At 54.2% G+C, this 26,879-nt stretch overlaps 1 long non-coding RNA gene across 1 annotated transcript; it reads right to left on the reverse strand.

Moving 5' to 3' along the window:
* Nucleotides 1-2,144: 2,144 nt before the first annotated feature.
* Nucleotides 2,145-19,699, reverse strand: LOC132653521 (uncharacterized). The gene is made up of 3 exons (XR_009591252.1): nt 19,573-19,699; nt 12,883-12,948; nt 2,145-2,677 (listed from the first exon to the last, which is right to left on the reverse strand). It is a non-coding gene; the product is annotated as an uncharacterized LOC132653521 (long non-coding RNA).
* Between the last annotated feature and the right edge of the window lie 7,180 nt (nt 19,700-26,879).

Below are 26,879 nucleotides of genomic sequence, written 5' to 3' on the forward strand. Positions count from 1 at the left end.
TCTGAAGCGGGTCAAGGCCACGGAGAAAGTGTTGACAGGAGGACTGGGCTGCAGGCCTCCCAGCCGGGGCCATATGCCTCTGCTGGGCCCTAGCATGGGCTCCACGAGTCCCCTCTGCCCACAGCACAGGCCTGGTGGGAGGGGCTGGCCACAGCCTCTCTGGTGGCTGGAGGTGGGGGTGGGGGGGAGGGGAGAGATAGGGAGGCCAGTGATCTCCTCCCTCCTCTCTCTGGTGGAAATGTGCCGTGTGACTTCTTTTTGCAGCAGATGAAGGCCATTACAGAAATCCCAGCTGGTCAGAGGCCGAGAAGAACGGACCACGGGGCCCAGATCTGTCTGATGATACATCTATACCACAGCTCTCCACCTAAGGCTGGGAACGTGGTGGACGATGAGGCCAAAGACATCGAGGAGCCAGAGAACCAGGACCACTGCCGGGGGATGGTGGCTTCTAAGCAGGATGGACGGAGAAGCTGCTGCTCCCAGGAAGCCACAACAAGACGGCCACCTAAGACCTGCACAATTTCCCCCAGCGTGGATGGGGGAAAGCTCTTCTAGGGTCCGCCCCACCCCAAGATGAAGAACTGACAATGAATGTTGCTTAAACACATGTATGAGCTGTGCTAAGTGAACTCAGCAGGTTGGTGTATGTTGGAGGGAGGAGAGGATGGCAGAGTAGAAGTGATACAGCACTCATGGTATAAAATTCTCTCTCTCTCTATCTATCTATCTATCTATCTGTGTGTGTGTGTGTGTGTGTGTGTGTGTGTGTGTGTGTGTGTGTGTGTGTGTTTAAGAAAAGATGTGCTTCAGCAGCTGGCTGAGCTGGCAGGGGAAAGGGCGGCAGGGAACTGGGAACACTGCAATGGCTCCAGATTCACAGCATGGCATGCCCAGAAAGGGCCTCAACATCCAGTACAGAGAGGCCACCTCTGTGTGTCCAGCTGCTGGGACCTGGAGAGTCAGCCCCTTGGGTCTCTGGGCCCCAACAGTGTTAGCTTTTCTGAATGACAGCCGTGAAGGCCCACGTGCTGAGGGTCACTCATGGTTTCTTAGCTCCAGCTGGTGAGTCCCATCGACTGTGAGGGTGGGGTGGTCCTGAGCTCTGTGACAGTGTGGTCACTTGGGCCTCTGGCCAGCAGGGTTCAGTGGTGACATTAGCTCAGATTGGTCCAGCCTTCTCAGCTGCTGGACAAATGTATGTTTTTCTATGAACTGGTTGTCTGGCTCAGTTGGTGGGGTCCGTGCCTAGAATGCACAAAACCCACAGTTCAGTCCCCAGCAACGCACCTACCGGGCACAAATCAGGATCGAGGGGACAGGAAGGATGGCTCACAGGCACAGAATGTTCTGGAAGGATGCTGGGATTGGCTTAAATGGCACGATAAGCATTCAGTCATCTAAGTCTGGGAGTACAAGCCTGCGGTCCTGGCGTTCAGGAGGCTGAAGCAGCATGACCATGAGTTCAAAGCCAACCTGGGCTACCTATCAAGAGGGGGAGGGGACTTTCCCAGTGCCCTGAAACTTTGCAATGCAGGCTAGACTCCCTGTGAGCTTTCAGGGAAGGTCCAGGGCTGTGTCTGTCTCCTCCCAGAGGCTGGGATTACAGGTGTATAATGCATGATTTTAACTTAGATGTGGGCTCAACTTATTTTATCTTCATCTAGTCTAGGCTGGCTCAGGATGACTTTTAAAATTCTGACCCTCTTACTTTCACCCTCCTGACTGCTGGTGCACCCCCATACTGGAGTTTTTCGGTACTGGTGGTGCCGGGGATTGAACCCAGGGTTTTGGGCATGTTGGGCCAACACTCTCTTTACTGAGCCATGTCCTCAGTCCATCCATGGCTGTTTGAAGCCAGCCAGGTATTGGCAGCCTGTTACCATAGCAACCAAAAAATCAACGTGGCCGAGCGTGAGAGCCTCTCTGGGGCAGGATCACAGCAGACTGCCTTTCTCACCTCGACAGGTCCTCGATGGCACACAGTAGTTTCTCAGGCCACCTTCGTGGTGTGCACACTAAGAAAGGCATGGGGCTTGGCGGCCGCGCCTACCCCAGCTTGGTGAGATGGTGAGGCAGGCCCTCCCTTCTTTTCCCTGCTCACTCGTGAGCCGTAAAAATTCAAATGAATCAGCTATTCCAGGGGCAAAGTTTTAATTATCTTCCCCGCTCACCGCTCAGCTCTCCGCTGACAAGAATGCTAATTCCCCTCCAACTCGGTATAAAACACAAGCTCAGAGCCCAAGTCCCATCGGCCTGTGATGGCAGGTGGCCTCGGCTGCTTCCCTGGGATGGAGTCCGGGAGAGAGGGCTCTCTGGGCCGTGCAGTGAGGGGAAATGACACCCGTGTGCTGTGTCCAGGCTCGGGTGTGAGGATGAGACAGGTCACTGGTGGGACCACAGGGTACGGAGGGGACTGAGGGAGACAGGAAAGCCGGGTGCGGCCATCATTATTCGCTTGGTTCTTCGTTCCTCTGTAAATGCCACAGGGTGCAGCCACAGCCCAGGAGAACAGCCCTCTGCCGCCACATGAGGGTGACATGGTGGAACACACCAGACGATCCACTCAGCTGTACAAATCTAAACAGTTTCCACACACAGTTAATTGGCGGTGAACGGTATCTAAGTACTTTAAAGTGAGGCTTGGGCTGGTGATGGCTCCGTGAGTGAGTGGCCCCTGCAATGAAAACAAAAGGACCTCGGTTCAAATCCCCAGCCCCCACATAGGCCCAGGCATGTAATCTTAGGATTCCAACACTGACAGACAGAGACAGGCCAATCCCAGGGGCTTGCAAGACCTCTGGACTAGACTATGCGATGCGGTGAGTTCCAGGCAGAGAGAGACCGTGCCACAAAAAAACAAGGTAGAGAACAGTCAAGGGAGACAGATGATGGTCTCTGGCCTTTGCATGTGCCCACAGCTGCCCATGCAGACGTGCCGAAGTGAAAGTCTGAGCTGCCCGTGCTTCTGAAGTCTCCTTTTCTTCTTAAAGTTTGTTTTAATTATGCGGGTGTGTGTGTGTGTGTGTGTGTGTGTGTGTGTGTGTGTAGTGCTGGCCTTGTTGCTAAGATAAAACACTGACCAAAAGCAACACGGGGAGGAAAGGGTTTATTTGCCTTATATGACCACAGCACAATCCATCATCATGAGAAGTCAAGGCAGGAACCTGGAGACAGGAACTGAGGCGGACAGCACTGAGGAACGGTGCTTACTCGCTTGCTCAGCTTCTTATTTGTTTGTTTGTTTGAGGCAGGGATTTTCTGTGTAGCCTTGGCTGTCCTGGACTCATTTTCTAGACCAGGCTGGCCTTGAACTCACATCGATCCACCTGCCTCTGCCTCCCCGAGTGCTGGGATCACAGGCGTGTGTCACCACACCCAACTTCAGCTTGCTTTCTCATGTAACCTGGGATGGCCTGCCCAGGAGTGGCACCGGCCACAGTGGCCTGAGCCTTCCCACATCAAACATTAATGAAGAAAATGCCCCACAGACTTGCCCACAGGCCAGTCGGACGAAGGCAATTCCTGGACACTAGTTTGTGTCCAGTTGACAAACACTAACCAGCATATGGCATGTGTGTGCGTGTGAGTGTGTGTGTGTGTGCATGTGTGTGCTGTATGCACTGGGTGTGTGTGTGTATGCTCGTGTATGGAGGTCACAGAAGGATGTCAGTGTCCTGCTTGGTCACTTTCTGCCTTATCCCTCAAAAGTCTCTCACTGAGCCTGGAGCAGGCCAGCAGTTGGTGAGCCCAGGCTGTCTTCCCGTTTCTGCCCACCCCACGTTCACTGGAATTTCAGGCTTCAAATTTATGTTTCTATAAAGAAGTCTCCCCGATAAAACATCCTGACTATCTTATTATTTACCACCACCAACCCAGGCTGGCCTTGAACTCACAACGACCTTCTTGGTGTGCAGAAATACATTGCCACACCAGCATAGAAGCTTGATTTTAAAATGTCTGAAACAAATCCTTGACCAGCCTGGGCTATCCAGGCTTAAAAAAAAAAAAAGGAAAAGGAAAAGAAAAGAAAAAAGAAATAACACTCTGGGTAATAGGAACAAGAACTTAAAAATTTAAGAAATAATTTTCAAAACTTCCAAAATTTTCATTAGGTAAAAGCATGTCACCACCTGACTTTGACCTACAGAACCCATGAAAGATAGGAGAGAACTGACTCCACAAAGTTGTCCTCTGACCTACACACACAGACACACACCCCACACACTCAAACACGCACACTCACACACACACAATACCTGTCTCCTCCAGCTTCAAACTCTAAAGGCCATTTCAGCTTCCTGGAAGCAAGGACACAAAAGCCCGGGTCCTCTGCACGCAACCTAGCTGGTCTGCCTGGACACAGACGTCACACCTTTCTGTCCACTGTGGTCTTAAGAAGTGGGATGTTTTCCTCCGACTTCTGGGAAGTGCCCCCCCCATCCTGATCCGAAAAGCAGTGTGTGACGCTCCTCCAGGTCACCGTGTCCCTTCAACCGCTTAGGGCTGGGAACAGACTAAGCTGTTCCTAACAGACTAAGCTGACAGACCCAGGTAGGGCCCAGCCTCCTCCCCTCCAGTGCACAAATCCACCCATGAACCATTTCCTGATCCATGAATTCCTCCTTTCCCCAAACCTGATGGCAGAGCCCTGGCCTCTACCTCGCGTTCTGAGCTAGTGATAGGGACGGACACAGAAACCCCCGACTCTTCTCTAAGCCAGCTTCTACCGCACCAGAATTAATATTAACAAGTCGATAATTGTAGCCAATATCTATTAACAATGCCAGCAAAATCACATGTATCGCGAGGGCTTCCCACAGGATACCTGACTTATGAAGAAAGGCAGCCAGGGTTCACAGTGTCTCTTGGTTTTTAAAAGAAGCTTCAAATTCACATTTTTGTTTTGCTTTATTATTTGAGACAGGGTTTCTTTGTGTAGACCTGGCTGTCCTATAACTCACTTTGTAGAGCACGCTGGCCTCAAACTCACAGAGATCTGACTGCCTCTGCCTCCCAAGTCCTGGGATCATAAGGTGTGTGACAGCACGGCCAGCCTTTTCACCTTGTTCTTGAGGGAAGTCAAGCATGAGGCTAGGCAGGCTGGCCTGCGGGTACCAGGGAGCCTTGTCTCTGCCTCTCCAGCACTGAAGTTAGAACTACACCCCCACATACAGCTCTATATTACATGTTCTGAGGACGGAGCCATCTCCTCAGCCCAGACTCTGCACTTTCAGCTAAGGCTTCAAGGCAGCCCTGGAGCATGGGGCCTAGGACCCCTGTGGGCGTGCCAGAAGCTGTCCTGAGTGCCAGCCTTCTCTTGCTTCAGGGGACAGTGATGGCCCCACGCTTGTCTTCCTCCCTCTGAATGTTGTGAGGATGACACGACGAGCCCACTGTGGACACGGGGCCGTGGCGTTAACATGTTATGTGTCTGTAGCCTCTCACCAATCCCTGCTCCCGAGGCCCATGCTCCCTAAGGGGCAGTAGGAACCAGTGCCTTGCTACAGATGGAGAGGGCTGTCACCTTCGTCTTGCCGGTGTCCCCACTTGGCTTTGATGAGGTAAAGTCGCACAAGTGATGAGGGCCGCCTCCAGCCAGCTGCATATGAGGACCAGAGAGCCAAGGGGTGACGGGCCTCGCATACAATGGAAGCAGGGCCCACCTCAACTGGGATGTGGGATGACTCGAGACACAGGCCCAGTCTACCCACTGTTGGGTTAGGGGTGGAAGCCAAGAAAACTCATTCAGAGACAGGCCTTAAAATGCAAGCTTTTCTTTCCTTTTCATGTTTATTATGTGTACAGTATTCTGCCTGCATGTACACCTGCAGGCCAGAAGGGGGCACCAGATCTCATTACAGATGGTGGTTGGGAGCCATGTGGTTGCTGGGAATTGAACTCGGGACCTCTCGAAGAGCAACCAGCACTCTTAACCTCTGAGCCATCTCTCCACCGCCCCACCCCCCAAGCTTTATTTCTGTGCATGCAGCCTGTTTAGGATCTGAACCGTGTCCCCAAAGGGAAATTGTACGACATTTTTTAAAGGATGGGAACAGGAGGGGGTGGGCTGCAGCATTGACCAATCATATTTTGACACAAGGGGTTGAGCGAGGACATAAATGTGGGCGACTGGGCCTTTCCAGGTCACCTGGTTTCAGGACCCTTGACTCAGCTCTTTACAGTCATGTCCTGTCTTGGACTTTGGTCTGGAATTTAGTGTTAGAGGAACAGAGGGGTGAGCAAGCTTGAAGTCAGGACAGGCAGCACAATTACAAGCTGCATGCCTTACTTTAGAGAGTAGATAATGGCAACCTCCCTCTTTACCTCCTCTACTGATTAACAGGCAAACATGAAAGACCTGAAGAAGCAAGACAGGTGTTGGGTTCTGGGGTCTGGGAATACGAACTCAGTTTTGACCCTGTCAGCAAGATGGAACTTGTTCCTGAGATGGCTGGATCCAGGAAACTGTTTCTTAACACCAACTTGGCCTAGAACACACCTATCTGGCCATGCCGAGCAAGCAGGGTGGTCAGGACCATGGTTATGTTCCAAGATCATCTTTGGCTGTGTAGTAAGTTCCTGTGCAGGTCACCACAGCTGCTGTGACAGCCACAGCCCTAGGGTGTCCGAAGACAGCGTCTCACAGCACCCTTCCCATCCTCGGGCACTGGCGTTCTCTCTGCCCTTCTTTCGCAATGTTCCATGAGCCTGTGGTATGTGTGTGTGTGTGTGTGTGTGTGTGTATGTGTGTGTGTGTGTATGTGTGTGTGTGTATGTGTGTGTGTGTGTGTGCTAGGACAGGCATGCATGTGAATGATATGCATGTCCTGGTCAGCATTTAGGGCTGAGCACTCAGTCACTTATTCTCTGCCCTTTGACTCGTTCAGTCTCTGTGTTAGCCACTGTGACCTGTCCCACCTCGACCTTCCTCCTCCCTGCCACCCCCGAGCGCACACACACACACACACACACACACACACGCACACACACACAAGCAGCTTCTCCCAGCTCTCCTGGGAGCACCACTCTGTGTTCTGGTGCAAGTGTTCAGAAGCGTAATGTCCTCTTGAGAACAGTCCCTCCTTAATCACTATGGAGTGGCTCTACCTTAGAAGCCTGCTTTGTCAGAGAGCGTGCATGAGTACGTTTGCCTGCGTGCATGTAAGTATCAACAACCCTCTGTGAAAACAACAAAAAACCAACCACCACTCTTTCAGTGAAAGCACCATCTCAGGGAAGTTGTCTGGTGTGGTTTAGTCTCTCCTGTGGCCTCGTGGGTGGCGGTATTTTTCTCTTCCCTCTGTGGGATTCCTCTGAGCACCCCCCCTCTGTAGAGTTGGCTCAGTGGTCACAAATTCCCCAATTAAATGAAATTAAATTGCCTTTAATCCCAGCACTCACTCCGGAGGCAGAGGCTGATGGATTGAGGTGAGTTCCAGGGCAGCCTGGTTTACAAAGTGAGTTCCAGGGCAGCCAGGGCTACACAGAGAAACCCTGTCTCAAACAAACAAGCAAACAGAATTATGGAAGGTATAATTAGGAAGTAAGAAAAGGAGAGATAAAGACGTGAAAGAGGAAAAGACGGGGGAACCCGTGAGCATGAGGTGTGGCTGGGGAATGTAGTGAAGATTTGTCACGGTGAACTGGAGGAGAAACAGAAACTCCTAAAAGCTGACCCAGCAGCGCACAAACACATAGAGGCTCAGTGAGAGCCAGAGGCGCCAGCGCCGGTGAATAAGAGAAAATAGGAACCACGAAAGCACACTTGAGGAGGAAATGGCTGACGCAGCCGTGCTGGGCTAAGAATGAACGTCTCAGGTCCCTCCGGCCCTGGAGGGCTCCCTGTGGCCGTGTGGTACTCTTTTTATTTACTGTTGTTTTTACATGCAGGTGCGTGTGTGTGTGCATGTGTGTGTGTGTGCGTGTGTGTGTGTGTAAGCATATGTGCATGCAGAGTCATTGTTTCGTGTCTTTCTCTGCTGCTGCCCACCCTATTTTTTGAGACAGGGTCTCACTGTACAGACCTGGCTGTCCAAGAACCCACGGAAATACTCCTACCTCTTCCTCCTGAGTCCGGGATTAAAGGAGTGTGCCACCACCATGCCTGGCCCTCTTACCTTATGTTTTGAGACAGTGTCTCTCACTGAACCTGGAGCTCCAGGATGCTCCCCTCTCTACCTCCTCTCCTCGGTGCTAGAATTCCTGGCCCAGGTTTAATGTGGGGGCTGGGGTCCTGAACTCAGGCCCTCGGGCCATCTCCCGGACCTTACCTTTTGTTCTGAGACAGGGTCTTGCCAGGTTGCTCAGGCTGGCCCTGATTTTGTGGTTCCCCTGCCTCAGCCTCCTCCGTAGCTGGGATGACAAACCTGTGCCGGAGAGTGTAACTTTTTCTTCCTTTCTCCACCTCTCTGAATGTGAGGCTCGCTCACAGAAAATCTGTTTTCACTCTTACAGGACGACACCCGCCCAGCACTGGCCTGCATCTTTCTCTTTGCCGTTCTCCTGTGGAACCCCATTGATTTGTGTCTGACCAGCTTCTCCGAATGGCTTCCCATGTTTGCCAACCCCCCCCATCCCAGTCAGGGCACCACCATTTCCTGCACCTGGCCCTAAGCCCAACACCCACAGGGCTACTTGGTCCCAGAAGGCAACACATTGGTTTGGAGGGTGACACCTGAGTCTGTCCACGTGGCTTCTGGACCTGTCCTCTTCTAAGACCCCAGGCCAGTTCCAGAGTGCTAAGGACTCAGCGTCCTCATCTGTGAGATGAGGACAGACATCAGCACTTGTCCACTGAGACTGGAGGGGATGAGGCAGGGTTCTCTGGGCCTGGATATGTCAGCGATTCACAGCCATATAGGTTGGGGGGGTATTTATTTCCAACTTTGAAATTCAAGTGTGACTCTAGTCAGGCATGACGGCCCATACCTTTAATCCCAGAACTCGGGTGGCAGAGGGAGGCAGATCTCTGCATTTGAGACCAGCCTGGTCTACAGAGCGAGTTCCAGGACAGCCAGGGCTACACAGAGAGATGCTGTGTGAGTCCACCGAGGAAAGGCTAGGTCAAGGGTTGGAACAGGCCCTATCAGGGAGGACTGGGCTGGTGAGCATGGGTGATGCCTTGGGTTCTGTGCCCTGGAAAGACAGCTAAGCCTGGGCCAACCTGAATGAGAGAATAATGTCCCAATAAAATTGATTATAAACCAATAAAATACCAAGCACGCCTTCCACTCGCACTGCACATGCCTCCAAGGTGAAGCACCTCGGAGCTGCTGAGATGGCTTAGCAGGGGTGGGGCTTGCCGCCAAGCCTGAGGACCAGGGTTCAATCCCCGGTGCAGAAGAAAACAGACTCTGGCAGGATCTCCTCTGACTTCTAAACTGAAGCTGTGGCACACGTGTGTGCTTTATCGGGAGAGCATGTGCACATGCATGCACCTGCACCCTCTGGGGAACACACAGACACACGCACACACAAAAAACAAAATATAATAAAATAATAAACAAAAATGTAAGTTTAAGGGGAAAAAAGGGTGAGCCACTTATGAGAACAGCGTGGCATGGTGGGACACGCCTGCAATCTCCTTCCTTAAGCCGAGAAGTGTGGAAACTGAGCATCAGCTAGGTCAGCCTGGGCTATACACAGTAACATCTAAGCCAGCCTGTGCTACGTAGTAAGCTCCAGGACAATGTCGGCAGAATCTCTGTCCCAAAACAAAATAAAACACTCCCAAATGGGAACCCCACAACGTGAGGACCTCCCCACAATGGGCGTGGCTCTCCACACCTGGCGAAGCCAGGTGGCATATAAAATCCTTGCTGCAGAAGCCGGACAACCCCAGTTCCATCCTCAACTCCATGTACAAGATGAAAAGACAGAGCTGACAGCCGAAAGCTGTCCTCTGATCGTCACACTTGCTGCCTGCTTCCCCTCCCTCCCTCCCTCCCCATCTTCCCCCTCCCCTCCTTCTCTCTCTCACACACAAAGTAGTTAATATAATTTTTTTTAAACTTTATAAAGAGAGAAAGACAGAGAGAGAAAGGGAAGCGAGCAGACAGGCAGGCAGGAGTGAAAATCTATGTTTTGTGTTTTGTTTTGTTTTTTTAAACAGCATCTCATGTAGCCCAGGTTATTCTTAAATTCCATGGTAGTCAAGGTTGGCCTTGAACTCCTGATACCTTCGAACCTCCCAAGTGATGGGCCTCCATGCCTGGCTTTTTGTTCTACGAGGTAGAGTCTTGCTATGAAAACCCTGGCTGGCCTTTAACTAGCCTTTAACTAGGCATTCCTCCCGTCTCAGTGCCCTGAATACTGAGATTACCTTCCTAACCACTAGGCTTCCATCTTGGTTAAAGGAAACATAAGGCAGGAGAGCTGGTTCAGGGTCCCAGAGTCTGCAGGGGATGGGAAGTTCCAGGCGGTTGGCTCTGTCAGGGCCACCCCGGGGTTGTGGCCCCACAGAGGCCAGGATCTCAAATCCAGATGCCTCACTTTGAGCTGCAGTGGGGGTGGGGGAGGGGCGGTTTCCAGCGAAAACCTCAAAGGACGACTCCACCGCACACAGCTAAAGCTGGGGACAGCTGCCCTCTGGTTGACCACAGTCCCCACCTCGCCCGCTAGTCTCTTTAACACGGAGTCCACGGAGTCCGCGTTACTTGGAACACCCCTGGTAGAGGAGTCTGAGAAAAGAAAGCGACCCGCTCTTTGCTCGCACCCCGCCCACTCTCCCTGTCTGGTGACGGGCACCCAAGTGTGCAGGAGGAACTGAGGAGCCTCGTGAGACTGACACCCAGCAGACCCCCTCCCCACCCTCTCCTCCCGCCGGGGAGCCTGGCTAGGGGGTGCTGAGGTCGTCACAGACTGTCCAGCATGACTGGGCCCCTGTAAGGAGAGCCAAATGTAGCCGCTGGGCGGAGGCCAACAAGGAAGTTTTCTCCATGTAGGTCATGAGGAGGCTGAAGGAGGCGGCTGCTCTGGGCACAGGGTGGGCCTGAGGCTACCAGGGCTCTGAGTGCCCAGAGGAGCTGGCCACTTCCCAGGCAGCTGCAGGCCTTGCAAACCCAGGCATTTCACAGCGCCCTTGGGGTGGCTGCCGGCTGCCACCGTGTCTGTTTCTGAGACAGGGCTGCACGTAGCCCAGTCTGGCTTGGAATCTACTAGAGGGGATGACCTTGAACTTTTGACCCTTTGCTTCACCTCCCAAAGGCCAGGCTGACAGTCGCATGCCAACACAACCCAAGGCTTCCGGTCTCCAGGCCAGATGGCTCTGCTCTGAGCACGCTCTCTCATCCTGCTCTGCTCTGAGCACGTTCTCTCTCATCCTCTTCATCCCCCTCAGCCCCACCCCTGCTGCCGCCATCAAAATGGCTCCTCACCCACATCAGCCTCCCTTGTACACCAGAGCCACGCTTGTCTGGTCTTCCCATGGGCAGATCCGTGGAAGGCCCCAAGTCTATTCCCAGTCTACCCACAAACAGCACTAGGCCTAACTTGGTCTCTGAGCCCGTGGAAACAAGGATGGACAGAGTCTTTTCATCCCCTAACGCCCCGGGCCTGCTCGGCCCACTGGTTATCCAAGCTGTCAGAACCTTCCAGGGGACCCCGCTCTCACCTGGACCCACTGAAGTGAAAAGGTTGGCTCTGATAGTAACACCCTCACAGGACATCCCGAGGCCCCTGAATCACTCACTGCTGTGCCCAGGGAGGAGACAGAAATGTTTATTCAAGGAAGTCACGCTGCTTGGCACAAAGTAGGTGCTCGGTTAATACCTGAGCCTACATCACTCTTACCGGTTGGGCTTCTCAGACTTCTCCAGATACTCTCCGCACCGTCTGAACCTTCACTCTTTCCCCATCCCGGGTCTTGTGCTCTGGGGACAGCCACAGTTTGGAAACCTCACAGGAGCGTTCCCTGGTTTACCTGTCGTAAACTTGGGACCCTTCTAGAAAATTCTGATTGCCCTTAGGGATTCTACAGGGTCATTGGGGAACCTTATCTTACAGCCCCTTTCTCACCCATCCCAGAGGGTGCCAGCTAGGAGACCGTCGTGTTGGTAAGGCAGAGAAAGCCCAGGGGGACTGGGAAGGGAACCTGACAGAAACAGGCCGAGCGCTTCTGCCTGGGCAAGAGGCCTCTCTGGGGCCTCACAGGCCCGAAGCCATTTCCTGGCGGCCTCCATGTTTGCAGGGCAAGCTTCAAGGAGCTGAGGAGAGTTAAATATAGTCTCAGGCTCCCCGCTGCCTCACTACCGGCATCCACACACGAGAGTGCCACCTTGTGGCCGGCTCCAGGCTCCTTGGTGGGATAGAAACCATCTCAGAGGGAAGGAGTAAATCAAGATGGCTGCCCAGAAAGCACTGAAGGGGAGGGAGGAGGAGGGGAGAGGAGGGCAGGCATGTGGCTGTTCCCTCCCCGCTGGCCACTGTCCCATTCTTACAGGCTGCTAAATCACCTCCAACATGGCTGCCCCAGAAAACTCCAGTAAAGGCCTGGAGTTTTGGGGCTGAACTCAAACCTCTAGAGCTGACTCTCACCTTGTCAGTCAGGCTGCAAAACTCTTCCAAAGCCAGGAGCCGCCTCCACCTCCCTCGCCCGCAAAGACAGCGTCCTGCCATCAGCAATGGTTTCCAGGGAGATAAACCCCTTCATTTTTTTTTTTTTCTTGAAGCAAAGAATTAGGAATGAGCTGTCCAGCTCCTGGCGGACCCCCACCCTTTCCCAAAGCTCCTTAACCGTGTTTAAGAGAGCGGGTAGCTGGCAGCAAGCTTGACCTCACCCACCGAGGGCTGGCTAGGCCTCCCCAGGCCATCCTCCCCACACACCTTTTGGGAGAGGCAGAACAAATGAATCCTGTGAAGAAATGGCAACGTTGCCCTTACCCTCTGCTGTAATGCTGCTGAGCTGGCATCTCGGAGAGGGGACTTAACTAGTCCAAGGTCACACACCTAAAGTAGAGAGGTTAAGGGTCAAAGGCAGGCTGGAGTCTGCAGCCTTCAAGCTCACTAACACAGCCGAGACAAGCTACTGGAGAGGATCAAGCAGGTTGCAGATGTCTTTGGGAGATGGCTCAGTGGGGAGGTGCCCGCAGCACCAGGGTGAGGCCCTGGGTTTGGATCCCCAGGATCCATATGAAGGCAGGCACTGTTCTGCACACCTGTAACCCTGTGGGGGAGAGGGGAGGGGGGAGGTGGGAGGGGAGGGCAAGGAAGGGGAAGGAGAAAGGGGAGGGAAGGTGTTTCCTAGGTAGGAGGTTCTCCTGGGGCTCCGTGGCTAGCCTATCTAGCCAAAACAGATGATCTCCAGGTTCAATGAGAGATCCTGCCTCAAAAATGTAAGGTGGGGCTTCCCTGGATGGAATGAGTCTCAGCCACCACCCAGTCAGGAATAAAAGCTGGATGGCATCTAGCCCTGCGGTGCTCACCCAGCAGGTCTGGGCTCTGGTGCCCGCTTTTTACAAAAAGAATTGACTTGCCAAGCTACTCTCCCTTTTGCCGGTGTGTTCCTTTGTGGGACCGGGAGCTCAGAGGACTGGAGGCCCACACCTCAATGCAAAACTCCAGAGAGGCATGCCAGATGGACTCAGTGGCTCAGAGCTCGCCCGGCATGCCCGAGGCTCGCGGTCCAGCGGGGAGGGAAGTGGAAAGATGGGAGTGAGGGAGGAAAAGGAGGATGGAGAGAACAGGCATCCGGGACTGTCCTGGGTGTGAGTCCATCTGCTCTCCGTCCAGCAGGGCAACCTCAAGGGACCCGCTAAGGGGCTGTATTTCTGTTTCTGCCCTTGCCACCACTCCCTTGAATCAGGTTGTCACTCTGACTCAGTGAGTCCTGAAGTAGACCTCTGGCACACGGCGGGGACACGGCAGGGAGGTAAGATGGGTAGACCCTTGTAGGGGTCACCTTGCACGTTTTCAGGAAAACCCTCAAATGGGTGCCATTCTCACCTCCTTTGTAGGGGCTGAGGACTGCAGGGTTGCTTCCCTTGCCGGGGACAAGCAGCTAGTAAATACCAAAGCCAGAATTAAGCTTTCTAGCCTCAGAGCGGAAGTCTGCAGCCAGGAAGGTTGTCTCTCCGCAGCACGGACTGTGTTGTTTTGGTTGGGGCCTGTCAGCTCTGGTCTCTCTCTGTCCGCCTGCCTCCTGAGACGGAGGGTAGTGCCGAGAAGCAGGGAGGCACAAAGACAGGCTTACTGCCTGGCCCTGCTAATGGAGGAGTGATCCCAAAATATTTCCAACCCACAGGAAGCACTCAAGGGCAGCCACCCCACCAGGCTCACAAATCACTCACAGGACAATTTTCTCAAGATAATCTCCTAAGTGGCCTTAGGAAGGATCCCGCAGGCCCCGGCCCACGCACCTTTTCATCAGCCCCTCTCTGTTCTTTGTAACTCCCTTGGCATAAATTGTTCTGCCTGGAGAAGGGGGTACAGCTTCATCTAAGGGGCAGGCAGGGGACAACCAGTGAACACACGCTCTCTTTCTTCTTTCCCCGTCCTGGAGGGGCTGGCACTGCCTCTAGGGGAGGGACAAAGAGCTGCTCCACCCATGGTCCCTTCCCACTGCCAAGCAAAGGCAGGTGCCTGGTTGCTGAGGTCAGAGACTTCAGAGCCTGCCAGCACCTCGTTTCTCTTCACTGCCCGACCATCGGGCAGCTGGGCCTCTTTCTTCCCTGGAGAGGAAGTCTCCCTCCCAACACCTCGCTGCCTACTGCTAGGCCTGGGCCCTGAGGCCCTCTTCCCACCTCGGTGGGCACCAGGCGTGTTCCTGGTACACAGACATACGCAGAGGTGAAGCTCCTAGACACAGAAAACAAAACATAAAAGTTAAATAAAGAAAAAAGTGGAAGTCTTCCAGGCAGGTGGTGCCGTGCTCACCAGGAAGGGGAGACAAGGCTACAAGTTAGTCTGGGCTTTAGTGGAAGGAAGAATCGGACTCAGCAAAGGCTGTCAGGGACCTCTGCATGGGTACCATGGCATGCAAGCACCTGAACTCACACAGCCGATAATAAATAAATAAAAGAAAAAAATTTAAGATTTTTTTTGTGTGTGTGTGTGTGTATGAGTGGTTTGCTCCTGTGTATGTATGTGCACTGCGTGACTGCAATGCTCGCACAGGCCAGATCCCCTGGAACTGGAGTTACGGGGTGTAGAGGTTTGACTAAAAATGTCCCTGTACTTGAACGCTTGGCTTCCAGGGAGTGGCACTATTTGAGAAGGATGAGGAGGTGTGGCCTTGTCGGAGGAGGAGTGACCTGGCTGGAGGAAGTGTGTCACTGGGCTTTAAGTTTCAGAAACCCATGCAAGACCCAGGCTCCTGCTCTCTGTCTATGGATCAGGGCGTAGAACTGGAAGCTACTTCTCCAATCCCATGTCTGCCTGTGTGCCGCCATGTTTGCCGCCGTGCTTCCCAGTGTGAAGATAATGGACGAATCCTCTATAAGCCAGCCCCAATTAAGCGCTGTCTTTTATAAGAGTCGCCTTGGTTGCAGTGTCTCTTCACAGCAACGGAACAGCGCCTAAGACACAGGGGTGCTACGCACTGAACCCTAGTCCTCTGCTGGAGCAGCAAGCACTATTAACTGTTCAGCCATCTCTCCAGCCCCTTTAATGCCATTTTATTAATTCTCTGAGAATACCCTGTATTTTAATCATATTCACCTCTCATTCCTCCTCCTAACTTCCCCCCCACTTCCAGATACACCCCCCACCTTATCCCTTCACAACTCCACGGCTTCTTTTTTCTTTCCAAGTTAACCGAGTCCAATTCGTATGGTCTGTATACTCACGGGTAGGACTGGGGACAGCTGCTTGACCACGGGAGACCTAAGAGATGCCAATACCTTCAGGGGAAACTTCTGCACCCCCCCCCAGCAGATATCAAATGCCAGTAATTCCTCCATGGGGCGGGGGTGAGGGCTTGTGAGCCCCCTCATGGCTTGACCTTGTGTAGGCTCTGTGCAGGCAGCCACAGCTGCCGTGTGCTCCTCAGTGCAGGGTCCTGTCGTGTCCAGAAGACACTGTTTGGCTCTGGTCCTTCTTGGCTTCTGGTTTTTATGATGTCTTTACTCCCCTCTCCCCATTGGACGTCTTCCAACCCAACACCTAGAACCGGACTACCCCAGGGCCCAGGGGTCAAAGGGCAAGACATGGTGTCTTAGTTAGGGTTCTACTGTGGTGTAGACACACCAGGACCACAGACCATGGAGCCGGCTCACAGGTTCAGAGGTTCAGTCCATTATTGTCACAGCAGGGAGCATGGCAGTGTGCAGGCAGCCATGATGCTGGAGAAGGAGCTGAGAGTTCTCCATCCAGACCCACAGGCAGCAGGAAGAGAGAGAGACACTGGGCCTGGCTTGAGCCTGGAAACCCCAAAGCCCACCCTCGTGACACACTTCCTCCAGTAAGGCCACATTCCCTCTCGTGCCACACCTTCCAATAATGACACTGCCTGTGAAACTATGGGGTTCATTTTCATTCAAACCGACACATGGTTTAAACAAACATTTTCATTTCTTCTTATAATTGTAGTGATTAAAAAAAAAAAAAAAAAAAGAATCGGACGGGCTGGAGAGATGGCTCAGAGGTTAAGAGCACTGGCTGCTCTTCCAGAGGTCCTGAGTTCAATTCCCAGCAACCACATGGTGGCTCACAACCATCTATTGTGAGATCTGGTGCCTTCTTCTGGCCTGCAGGCACACATGCAGGCAGAACACTGTATACATAATTAATTGAAATGAAAAAAAAAAAAAAGAATCAGAGAGAACAGCAACTCACAGGAGCCACAGCAGGGGCCCCTGGGGTGGTGACGAGAGAGGACACAGCTAAGAATTTTGCTGTGCAGCCCTGGCTGGCTGGGTACTCACTATACGGACCTGTAGGCTGTAGACCTGTTGGCTCTGACTTGCAGTCACACCTCCTGAGTGCTGGCACTGCAGGAGCGTGCCTCAGCCAACCGTGTGGCCGCACACACCTGCAACCGGAGCCCTGGGGAGGTGGAGGCAGGAGGACCAGGAGTTCAAGGGTCACTGTCAGCTCCATAGTGAGTTTGAGGCCAGCCTGGCCTACATCATGAGACTCTGTTTCAAAAAAAAAAAAAAAAAAATCAAGCCTAACTAAACCAAACCCCTGTACAGGAACTGGCCTAGCACAACCCTCAATTCAGTCTCCAGAATACTGGTCACACATGAGCAGGCCACAGGGCTCTTTCAGCCCTCTCTGCTCACTCAAGCCAAGACCTCGCATGTGAGGACACGTGGGGACATGTGGCCCCTTCATTTTTCCCCTCCTGGCCACTCTGGTCCCTGGTGAGATGGGAACATTCTACTTCCTATGGCCCTGACACACCAAAGCTCACCCTGGGAGCTGGTGGTCTTACTGGGCTGACTTTCAGAGCAAGGATGGGGGGTTGCTGGCTGGAGGGTGGGTGAGCCCAAAGCATCTACTGTGGAGGTTTCAGCCCAGCGTGGATGAAGCTGGGCTTAGCCGTGTAGATGGGGGTCCTCTTCAACTAAGTTCCTCCAGTCTGTATGCCCTAGGCCCTTCCCAGACCCTCAATCAAAGCAGACCTCTGTACAGCCAGGTGTGGTGGCACACGCCTTTAGTCCCAGCCCTCGGGAGGCAGAGGCAGATCTCTGGGGGTTCGAGGCCAGCCAGGTCTACAGATCGAGTTCCAGGACAGCCAGGGATACAGAGTGAGACTGTCTCAAAAGTAACAATGGCAGACAGACAAACGGCTGTGAGGAGCCTACTGTATCTCAGGGGAGGTCCAGGTGACCCTCCTTGGGTGAGGAAAGCCAGCCATCAACAAGCTGGACAGGGCTGGACTCTAGAAAGCGAGCAGAGAGGCCGGGATGAAGATATTGGCTGTTTTGCTCTGAGGACCTCAATCTGGAACATGACAAACGTAGCCTTGTCCTAGCAAGAGCAAAATGGTCTGGATGGCTCAGGTCCAGCGGGCAGGAGCTGGGGAGCCACTTCCGTCTTCAAACACCTGGCTCCCCCCCTGCCAGCAAGTGCTTCCAGAGAACCCCCCCCCCCCCCCCGAACTGCCTGTCCCCCAAAGGGGAAGTAAGGGAAGGAGAAAATGTGGAACTGGTGAGCTGCCTTCCAACTTGATTCCTCTCCTGGAGAGGACGCTGCCAGGTGCCTGCACGGCTCCGCCCCGCCCCCTGCCTCAGCTCCCCCAGTGGCGACCCTTCCACCAGCAAATCTCTTCTCAGCCCCCTAGAACGTCAGCTCTGTCCCAACACCGGACCTTTGCAAGGACAGATCCCCAGACTAGAAAGGTTTGGTTTTATTTAATTTATTTTTAAAAAATATTTTTGTGTGTGCTCTCTCCCTTTTTCTGTGCATTGGGTGTGCGCAGTGCCCAAGGAGGCCAGAAGAAGGTATCGGATCTGCCAAAGCCGGGGGTTACAGGCAGTGTGGGTGGCTGGGAGTGGAACCCGGGTCCTGGCAAGAGCAGCAAGGGGTCTTCACCACTGAGCCTTTTCTCCTCAAATCGTCCTACTGACATTGCTGGAGATGAGCGGATGGAGTCCAGGGCCTGGAGTTTGCTGGGCAGGTGCTGTGACACTGAGCTGTGACAGGCCTTCAGATTAACTGCTCTTTCTACTGGTGTGTGTGAGTGTGAGTGTGTGTGTGTGTGTGTTGCTGGGAATGGTACCCAGAGCCGTGTGCACAGGAGAGTTCTACAGCTGAGCCACAAGCCCAGTGCTTGACTATCTGAGACAGGGTCTTGCAATCTCTAGCCCTGACCCGAACCCCCTCCGGGCACTCTCCCACGCCGCTCATCAACAGCCCTCACCCTTCTTTCACACTCTCCTGTACCGCCGCGGGGGGTTTTAGAAGGGGGCGGTGGAGAACTTGGGTGGGAACTTTCTTCACACACCTCAACAGACCGCCCGCCACAGCTGGACAGTCTAGTTTTAGAACTGCTTTGTGTTTACGCGTTCAAAATAGAAAACACGACCGGAACGCGGTCTCTCTCTTCTTAGCAACCGAGGCTGCCCGGCGCCTCGGGGCTTCCTGGAACCCACGTGGCCCACACTCGGGCATCTGGCGCAGGCTGAGCTGAGGGGGCTGAGACCCTGCGGGAGCAGAACCGAGGCGGCACCCCTAGGGCCCTGCCTGGCACAGGGTGGTGGCTCTGGGCGTGCTCAGCCCCGTGCACTGAAAACCTGGGGGGGGGGGGGTGGGTCCCTGGAGACTCTCACGGGGTGGCTCCAGGAAGGGCTCGGACCAGGGATCCCGGATGAAGATCTGGGCCCCAGGTGGCGATGGAACCAGGGTGGGGACTAGAGGAAGGAGATAGGGGTCCCGTGGTGGAAATGGTCCCAGGTAGGCATGGAAACAGGAGGAGAAGATACGGGTCCTGGGGTGGAGGTGGTCTCAGGCGGTGATGGACCCGGGAGGGGATGGACCTCGGTCAGCTGCAAAAGGGGGCAGGCGCGACTCTGGGTGGCCCCGGGCAGCCACAGCTCCGGAAAGGTGACCTCCCGTCCCGGCCCCCGGTTCAGGGCCACGATCTCCAAGCAGGAGTCCGCGCCGTCCCTCCGCACCCACTGCTCTTACCTCTGCCCGGGACCCCGGGGTCAGGGAGAGCGCCAACTCGCGTGCCCCACTGCTCACCGGCTCGTACTGGTCGACGTCCCAGAGCCGCGACAGCACAATGCCCCGTCCCAGCCCGCCGTAGCCCCGAGGCCCGCCTGGCGGAGGCGGAGCAGGTGCGGTCGCAGGACCGGACGCCAGCCGAGCGCGCAGCGCCGCCTAGTGGCAGCCGTTGCGCACTGCAGCGGCCGCAGCGTGCGAAGCTCGGGGCTGAGCGCACACCTGAGCCTCCCGGATCCCCAAGGTCGCCAAGGTCGCCACCCGTGCTCTCCGCGCTCTCCGCATCTTCAGCAGCCAAGGAGAGCTGTTGTAAACCAGCCCCGGCTGCACGTAAGAAACCCGCAGGGAGCTTTTAAACCAGACCAGGCCGTGTGGCTCACAGCACTCCCCAGGCAGAAACCGGAGGATCAAGAGCTAAAGTCATCCTTGGCTACATAGTGGGTTCGAGTCCAGCCTGGGCTACATAAGACCTTGCCTCAAAAGCAGCAAGCCCGCCCCTCCAAGATCTAATTAAGAGTGCTTGAAATTAGGAAGGCCTTGGGGGGAAAGGTAGCTCCTCTCTTCCTTCCCCCAGGCAGCATTTATTTAGTTAGTTTACATTTATGTGTTTGTTTCACACTTCTCTATTTATTTAGACAGTGTGTGTGTCCTTCCAGCTTTTAAAAGAAGCTCCGACCATCTCACAAAAATAAAATAGGGCGATTAAGATGGCTCAGAGAGGAAAGCCGTATGCAGGCAAGCTGAGGATCCGGGTTAGGCTTCCAGGACCCGAGCATGGAGGCAGAGGACTGACTCCTTGACACTCTCTTCCGACCTCTACCTACGTGTGCTGGCGGCGCGCCTGCGCCTGCACACGCGAGCACACACTAATAAATAGATGTGGCACACCCATAAAAGGGTAGCATACCTTTGAAAGAGCTTCAGCGTGAGGAGATTGGTGAAGCCGGTGGGGCAGCCTTGGCTCATTCCTATAGTTCCAGCAGTTGGGAAGCTGAGGCAGGAGGAGTCAGTGAGTTTGAAGCCAGCCTGGGCGATATAACGCGACTGTCTCCAAGGAAAAGAAGAAAAGAGGAGAAAGGAAAGCAATAGCTTTGACTCACCCAGGCTGGGAGGCTCAGTGCCCAGGCTGAAGAGTGGGACCTCCCTCCGACACAAATGGGGAAACTCAAAAGGGGTCAGATCGTAGTCTGTTTTTAAATTTCCAGCCGAGGTCTTTTAAAATATTACCTTTATTTTCAAACGCGCTGGTCTCAGGGTTGAGAATATCCGGCACCCTTGCCCCTTCTCCCCATTGTGTGCGAGTAGAGTTCATGATTTATCTGCCTGCCCCAGGGAAGGGTCTGAACACGCCTCACCTGGCCTTTGCCTGCTCTAGGGCCGCTTGCTTCCCACTTCCGGATGTGTGGCTGCTGACTTTCCGCACCCGTCCCGACCCTCCAGCTTCTTCCGGAACATTCTTGGCAAAGCCTTTGGTCCCGCGTGCTTAGGGAGAGAACGTAAGAATCCACTGAGGCCACTCACGGCCCTCCATCGTGGTTACGACCGCCTGGTACAGGGCTGGGGACCGCCGGAAGAGCCGAGGCTGGCCTTAGGTTGGCCAACAGCGCCGAGTAGCCCAGGGTATGCGCTGGAAGAAACGCTAGGGGAAGTGAGCGGCTGAGGCTGGCAAGGCTGTTCTGCTCCACCAGGCACAGGCTATGGCCGCGAGAACATGGAAAGGCAGGAACCGGAACTAAGGCTTCATTCAGCAAGGTGGTAATTTGGGGGCGAGAGAGGAAGTTGGGAGGAGTATGCACAAGGTCTGAATATCTATAAGGCCTCTTTGGTAAAGCTGGTTATAACACACCCCTAGGGTGTCCTTGGGAGGCAGAGGCGGCAGCAGGATCAATGTTTGAGGTGATTCTCCGCTACTCATGAATTTGAAGGTAGCCCCTGTCTCAGAAAACAGACTTGGAACGTAAGCTTAAAATGTGAGTGGCTTGGGGAGGGCCTCTCCGGGGAAATCGTCCCCCATCTTCAAGTGTCTCACCCTAGGTAGAGCTAGCAATAACTGTGCTTCTAGAATCGGCGCTCCACCGCACTGTCTGAACTGGGGACCTGGGAGAAAGGGGAGCTGGCCAGCTCTTTCCAGCAGGTCAGGCCACTATTGGTTCTGACACACAAGGTCTGAGAGTCACCCCCATCAGAGCTTCACCTGGTCCCTCCCTGTGCCAGGGACTCTGCCCAAGGCCACAGGAGAGCTTTTAAACAAAGAGCTGAATTTTCACAGGGTCGAGTCTCCGGGAGGATGCTGCTGCCCTCGGGCCTTGCTCCCAGTGGTCCTGGCCAGGCTCACCAGGCCCTGCCTGGATAGGCCTGCAACGGGCTGCTAGCCCGAGGCCTGGAATGCAGTCTGCAGAGGCCGCACCCTGCTCAAACCAGTTTGAACCAGCTGTGGGAAGGAGCCAGGCTAGTCCCTTAGAGCTCCCCCTGGCGCCCAAGCTAGGCTCAGACAAGGGGCCGGTTTTAGAGGTCGCAGCGGGTGGGGTTGGGCACCCAGCAAGGCCTGGAATGCAGGTGGGTGGTTGGGGAGTGAGGATGGGGGTGGTATAGTGAGGTGGAGTCGGGGTGCCTGCCCAGCCTCTGCCCAGTACGGAGACTCTCCGGAGCCAGAGCTGGGGACACAGTGGTTGTCATCTGCTTTTCAAGGTTCTCTCAGCTCAGTCTTCAACGCACAGGTCTAAGCCCTGGGGTGATGCAGGCCAGTAATGCCCCAGTTTAGGTGGAGGCAGGGGAATCAGGAATTCAAGGGCCACATAGCAAGTTTGAGGCCTTGGTATGTATATGATCCTACTTCAAGAGAGAAAAAAACAAAACAAAAACACACGAATTGTGGCCTAGCCAAGCTTCCCACATTAGAGTGCACAGCGGAAGCTTCTTTTTTATGTGTTTACTTAAATTTTTATTATATTTATTTATTGTGTGTGGGGGTGTGCAAGTGTGGAAGTTGGCACTCAGGAGGCAGAGGCAGGTGGATCTCTGTGGGTTCGAGGCCAGCCTGGTCTACAGAGCGAGTTCCAGGACAGCCAGGGCTCCACACAGAGAAACCCTGTCTGGAACAAAAAGAAAAGAGGAAGGAAGGAAGGAAGGAAGGAAGGAAGGAAGGAAGGAAGGAAGGGAGGGAGGGAGGGAGCAAGGAAGGAAGGAAGGAAGGAAGGGGAAAAAGAGAAAGAAAGGGAAAGCATCTATTTGAAGTGTGTACAAGATTAGAGGTCAGAGGTCAGTTTGCAGGAGTCAGTTCTTTCCTTCCACCGTGTGGGTCTTGGGGCTCCAACTCAGGTCTCAGGGCTGGTGGCAAGTGTTCTTCCCTGCCGAGCCGCCTCACCAGCTTTGATTTCAGCTCTTCCCGAGCCTCACCGAGCTCAGTAGGGGAGGGTAGTCATGAATTTAGTGCAGAGAAGCTATCTGTGTGGTGTGGGCGCCTGCCAGCTCACCCTGTGGCTGCCACCTGGCGGGCATTGGCACTGGCCATCGAGGCCTGGCTGTGTGGACTTGCCTGAGAGAAGGGAACAGTCTCTCGTTCACTCCAGACAGGGCACTACCGGTGGCCAGGGCGGCCATTCTACCTGAGCGCAGCTTGCTCAGCCAGTGACTTCACTGGGGATTCAGACAGGAGCCTAAGGTGGCCCCCCGACCAGCTGCCGAGTCACGGAGATGCAGGGGAGTTACTTTGCTGCTGCCGGGAGAAAACACCATGACCGAACACCACTTAAGGAAGAAGGTTTGGTTTGGCTTCCTGTTCCAGAGGGGTCCACAAGGGCTGCAGGAGGCCAGAGCAGGAGGCTGAGAGGTCAGCTCTCAACAGCACACAGGAAACAGAACCACCGAACTGGAAGTGGGGTGAGACAGAGCCCTCAAAAGTCCACTCAGGCTCGTGCACTGCCTCCAGCAGGGCTGCTCCTTCCAAAGGCTGGAGTCAGGTCTCTCCTTCCACTCTGGGAGTCCCAGGGATTGAACTAAAACGGGATCAAAGGCGTGCGCCCCCACTGCCCAGCTTCTTCTTTTCTTTATAAAAAAGGGGCTGAAATCAAGTGTCTTCAGGCTCTGGGGTATCTCTTTGTTGCTGTTGTTTTTCTTTTTCTTTTTTGAAACACAGTTTCTCTAAGCAGTCCTGGCTGTCCAAGCATTGGGACTGCTGCTCCTCCTGCTCATGGCCTTGGAGGGGGAGCGATTTCTGGTGGCCGCCACACGGCGGCGAGTAGACTCGACCTATGTGGGTTCAAACCGGGAGTGCGCGGCTACCCTGGGTGATCTTGGTGGAATCGCTTAACCTCTCTGTGCCTCACGAGCTAACGCCGCACCGCAGCTTCCCAGTTTGCCGTGTGCTCAGCGGCATCCGGGAGTGCCCGGCCGGAGAAAGCCTCCCTCACTGGGAGTGGGATGGACACGAAGTTGGCCAGGTGACAAGGTAACGGGTGAACCTGCCGAGCAGGTCTTTGTCAGCAAGCATGCTCTGGGGCCTCTGAGGCGCTGCAGCAGACGGGTGCCAGGGGCTGCAGACGCAGATTCCCTGAAGATGGTGATGGTGAGGGATGGATCCAATGAACTCCCTGCGGGCTCCAGAAAAGGACTCCAAGTGAGCCAGGGGCACAGTGCCCACCCAACTGCTCAGGCTGGCCGGTCCTTCCAGGCTGCAGAACAGACTGGAGACGGAGGTCGGCAGATTCTAACTTGGTCCTCGTATCCCTGCCCCCTAGTGGACAGATCTGGTTCTGCACCCTCCCGGAGCCTGGGCTCAATTAGTTGCTTGGGAGTTCATTAAAGCCTTTTGTCTAGGGCACACTTGTCATCAGGCAGGCTCTTTATAAGAGAGCTGAGGACTCGGAGGCGGGGAAAGGCTTAGCTGGAAGGCGTCAGCGAGGTTTACTCCAGCCGGCCGGGAGGGATGGAGGTTGGGGGCCTTACTGTGACCTGCCTGCACCGGCGGCCAAGAGCAACAGCTGTTCAAGGAGTCTGGGCTGCAGCCACTCGAGTACCCCACACCCCCAAATGCCCCTGGAGGAGGCCTGAGCCCTGCTAGGCCACAGCCTGTACTCAGGACGTTTGGCCTGATCACAGACCCCTTTCCCTCCAAACCCGTGACAGTTATGGCAGAGCAACCCCTCACAGGTCCCTGATACCTACAGATGGAGCCGACATAGGGTAGTGCAGACAGGGGTCTGTCTCAGACATAAGTGACCTGGGGTCCCCAGGTGAGTGACAGACCACCGGGGAACTCAGAAATTATTACGTGTACATACGTATGTGCAGGCAGAGGCACACGCGTGCCACAGCGTGAGCGTGGCGTTCAGAGGGCAGTTAGTCAGAGTTGACCCTTCTCCTCGCTATCTGGGCTGCTGAACTCGGCAGCAAGTGCCGTGAGACATTTCACCAAGTCTGCTTGGGGATTTGGCCGACGTGAACCCTGAGCAGCTCAGTGTGATGATTGTGGGTCACGTAATGTTGAGTAGGAGATGGTGGAATTTCTGGTAGCCTCAGAGAGATTTTTCTTTTGTATGTGCATGGTGTATGGTGTGTGCGCATGTTTACATGTGTATATGTAATGTGTGTGTACGTGTGTGTGATGTGTTTATGTGTGTGATGTATGTGTCTGTGTGTGTGATGTGTTTATGTGTGTGATGTATGTGTCTGTGTGTGTGTAGGCCAGAAGCTGATGTTGGAAGTCTTTCTGATGGCTCTTCACTTTATTCTCTGAGGCAAGGTCTCTTTCTTTCTCTCCTCTCTTGGATTTTCGAGACAGGGTTTCTCTGTGTAGTCTCAGTTGTCCTGCACTCCCTTTGTAGACTAGGCTGGCCTCAAACTCACAGTGATCTGCCTGCCTCTGCCTCCCAGAGTGCTGGGATTACAGGTGTGCACCACCAGGCCCGGCTTGAGGCGAGGTCTCTTCCTGGCATCCCAAGCTTGCTATTTTCTTGGGCTAGCCAACCTAGCAGATGGCTTGCCCCAGGGATCCTGTTTCTGCCTCCCAAATCCTGGGATGACAGGCAGCTGCTGTATCCGGGTGACACTCACAGGGCTCCGGGGACTTGGACGTCCTTTCTCACCTTGCAGCAAGCACCTGACCCAATGAGTGCCCCCCGCAAGGGGATAGGATGGCAGAGCTTAGTCCTTCAGAAAGCGGCAGCTCCTGCAGACAGTGCTCTGTCTGTCTTGAGCGCACACACCATCTGACAGGCAGAGGCGCCTCTCAGGAGACTGAAGTTTGAGAGCCCTTCCTTGTTCACAGTGTCACGGAGCTATGACTTGGTCCCTAGTGTGTGGTTCAGGGCTAGGGATGCCGTCGCTCGGTACAGCCTCCGCCTAATGGGCACAGAGCCTGCATTCCATTCCCAGCACACACACACACGCGCACACACACACACACCGATTCAGAGTTGTAATCCCAGCACACTGGAGGTGGAGGCGGGAGGATCAGGGCTTCTTCAACGCCAGCCTCAGCTGGATAGAGACTGCAGGGCCAGCCTGGACTACATGAAACTGTCTAAAAAAAGGAAAAGAAGCTTTAATTCCTACATTCGGGAGGCAGAGGCAGACAGATCTGTGAGTTTGAGGCCAACCAGGGTTACATTATGAGACTGTCTGAAAAAGAGAAAAGAAAGTGTCTTGGATGATTTTCTGTTGTTGTGAAAAGACACCATGGCCACAGCAACTGTTATAAAGGAAACCATTGAGCAGGGGCTGGCTTACAGTTCAGGGGCCTAGTCCATTGTCATCATGGCAAGAAGCATGGCAGCGTGCAGGCAGCATGGTGGGAGAAGTAGCTGAGAGTCTCCATCCACACCTCCTAGGCCACACCTCCTAATCCTTTCCAGCTGGGGACCAAACATTCAAACCTGTAAGCCTACGAGGGAGGGAGGCATTCTCAGAAGTGATAAGTTAATAAGTGGTTTCAGAAGGAATTTGGGGGGAAAATAACAAAAGGTTTGGTGGAACATAGTTGCAATCCCCACTCTTGGGAAGCTGAGCCCAGAGGACTGAAAGTTTGAGACCTAACTACACAGGACTCTGTCTCACACAAAGGCATCCCTAAGCCTACAGTCCAGGCTGGAGAGATGGCTCAGTGTATGCAGCGCTTGTCACCAAAGTTAATGCCCTGCATTCGATCCCCAGAACCCACATGGTGGGAGGAAGGAGAGGATCAGCTCCGGCAGGTTGGCAGGTTGGCCTCTAACCCTGCCCCCTTGTACTGGTTTGAGTAAGAATGTCTGAATGTTTGGTCATCAGGGAGTGGC

This window comes from Meriones unguiculatus, chromosome 4 (assembly GCF_030254825.1).
Source record: "Meriones unguiculatus strain TT.TT164.6M chromosome 4, Bangor_MerUng_6.1, whole genome shotgun sequence".
Taxonomy (NCBI): domain Eukaryota; kingdom Metazoa; phylum Chordata; class Mammalia; order Rodentia; family Muridae; genus Meriones; species Meriones unguiculatus.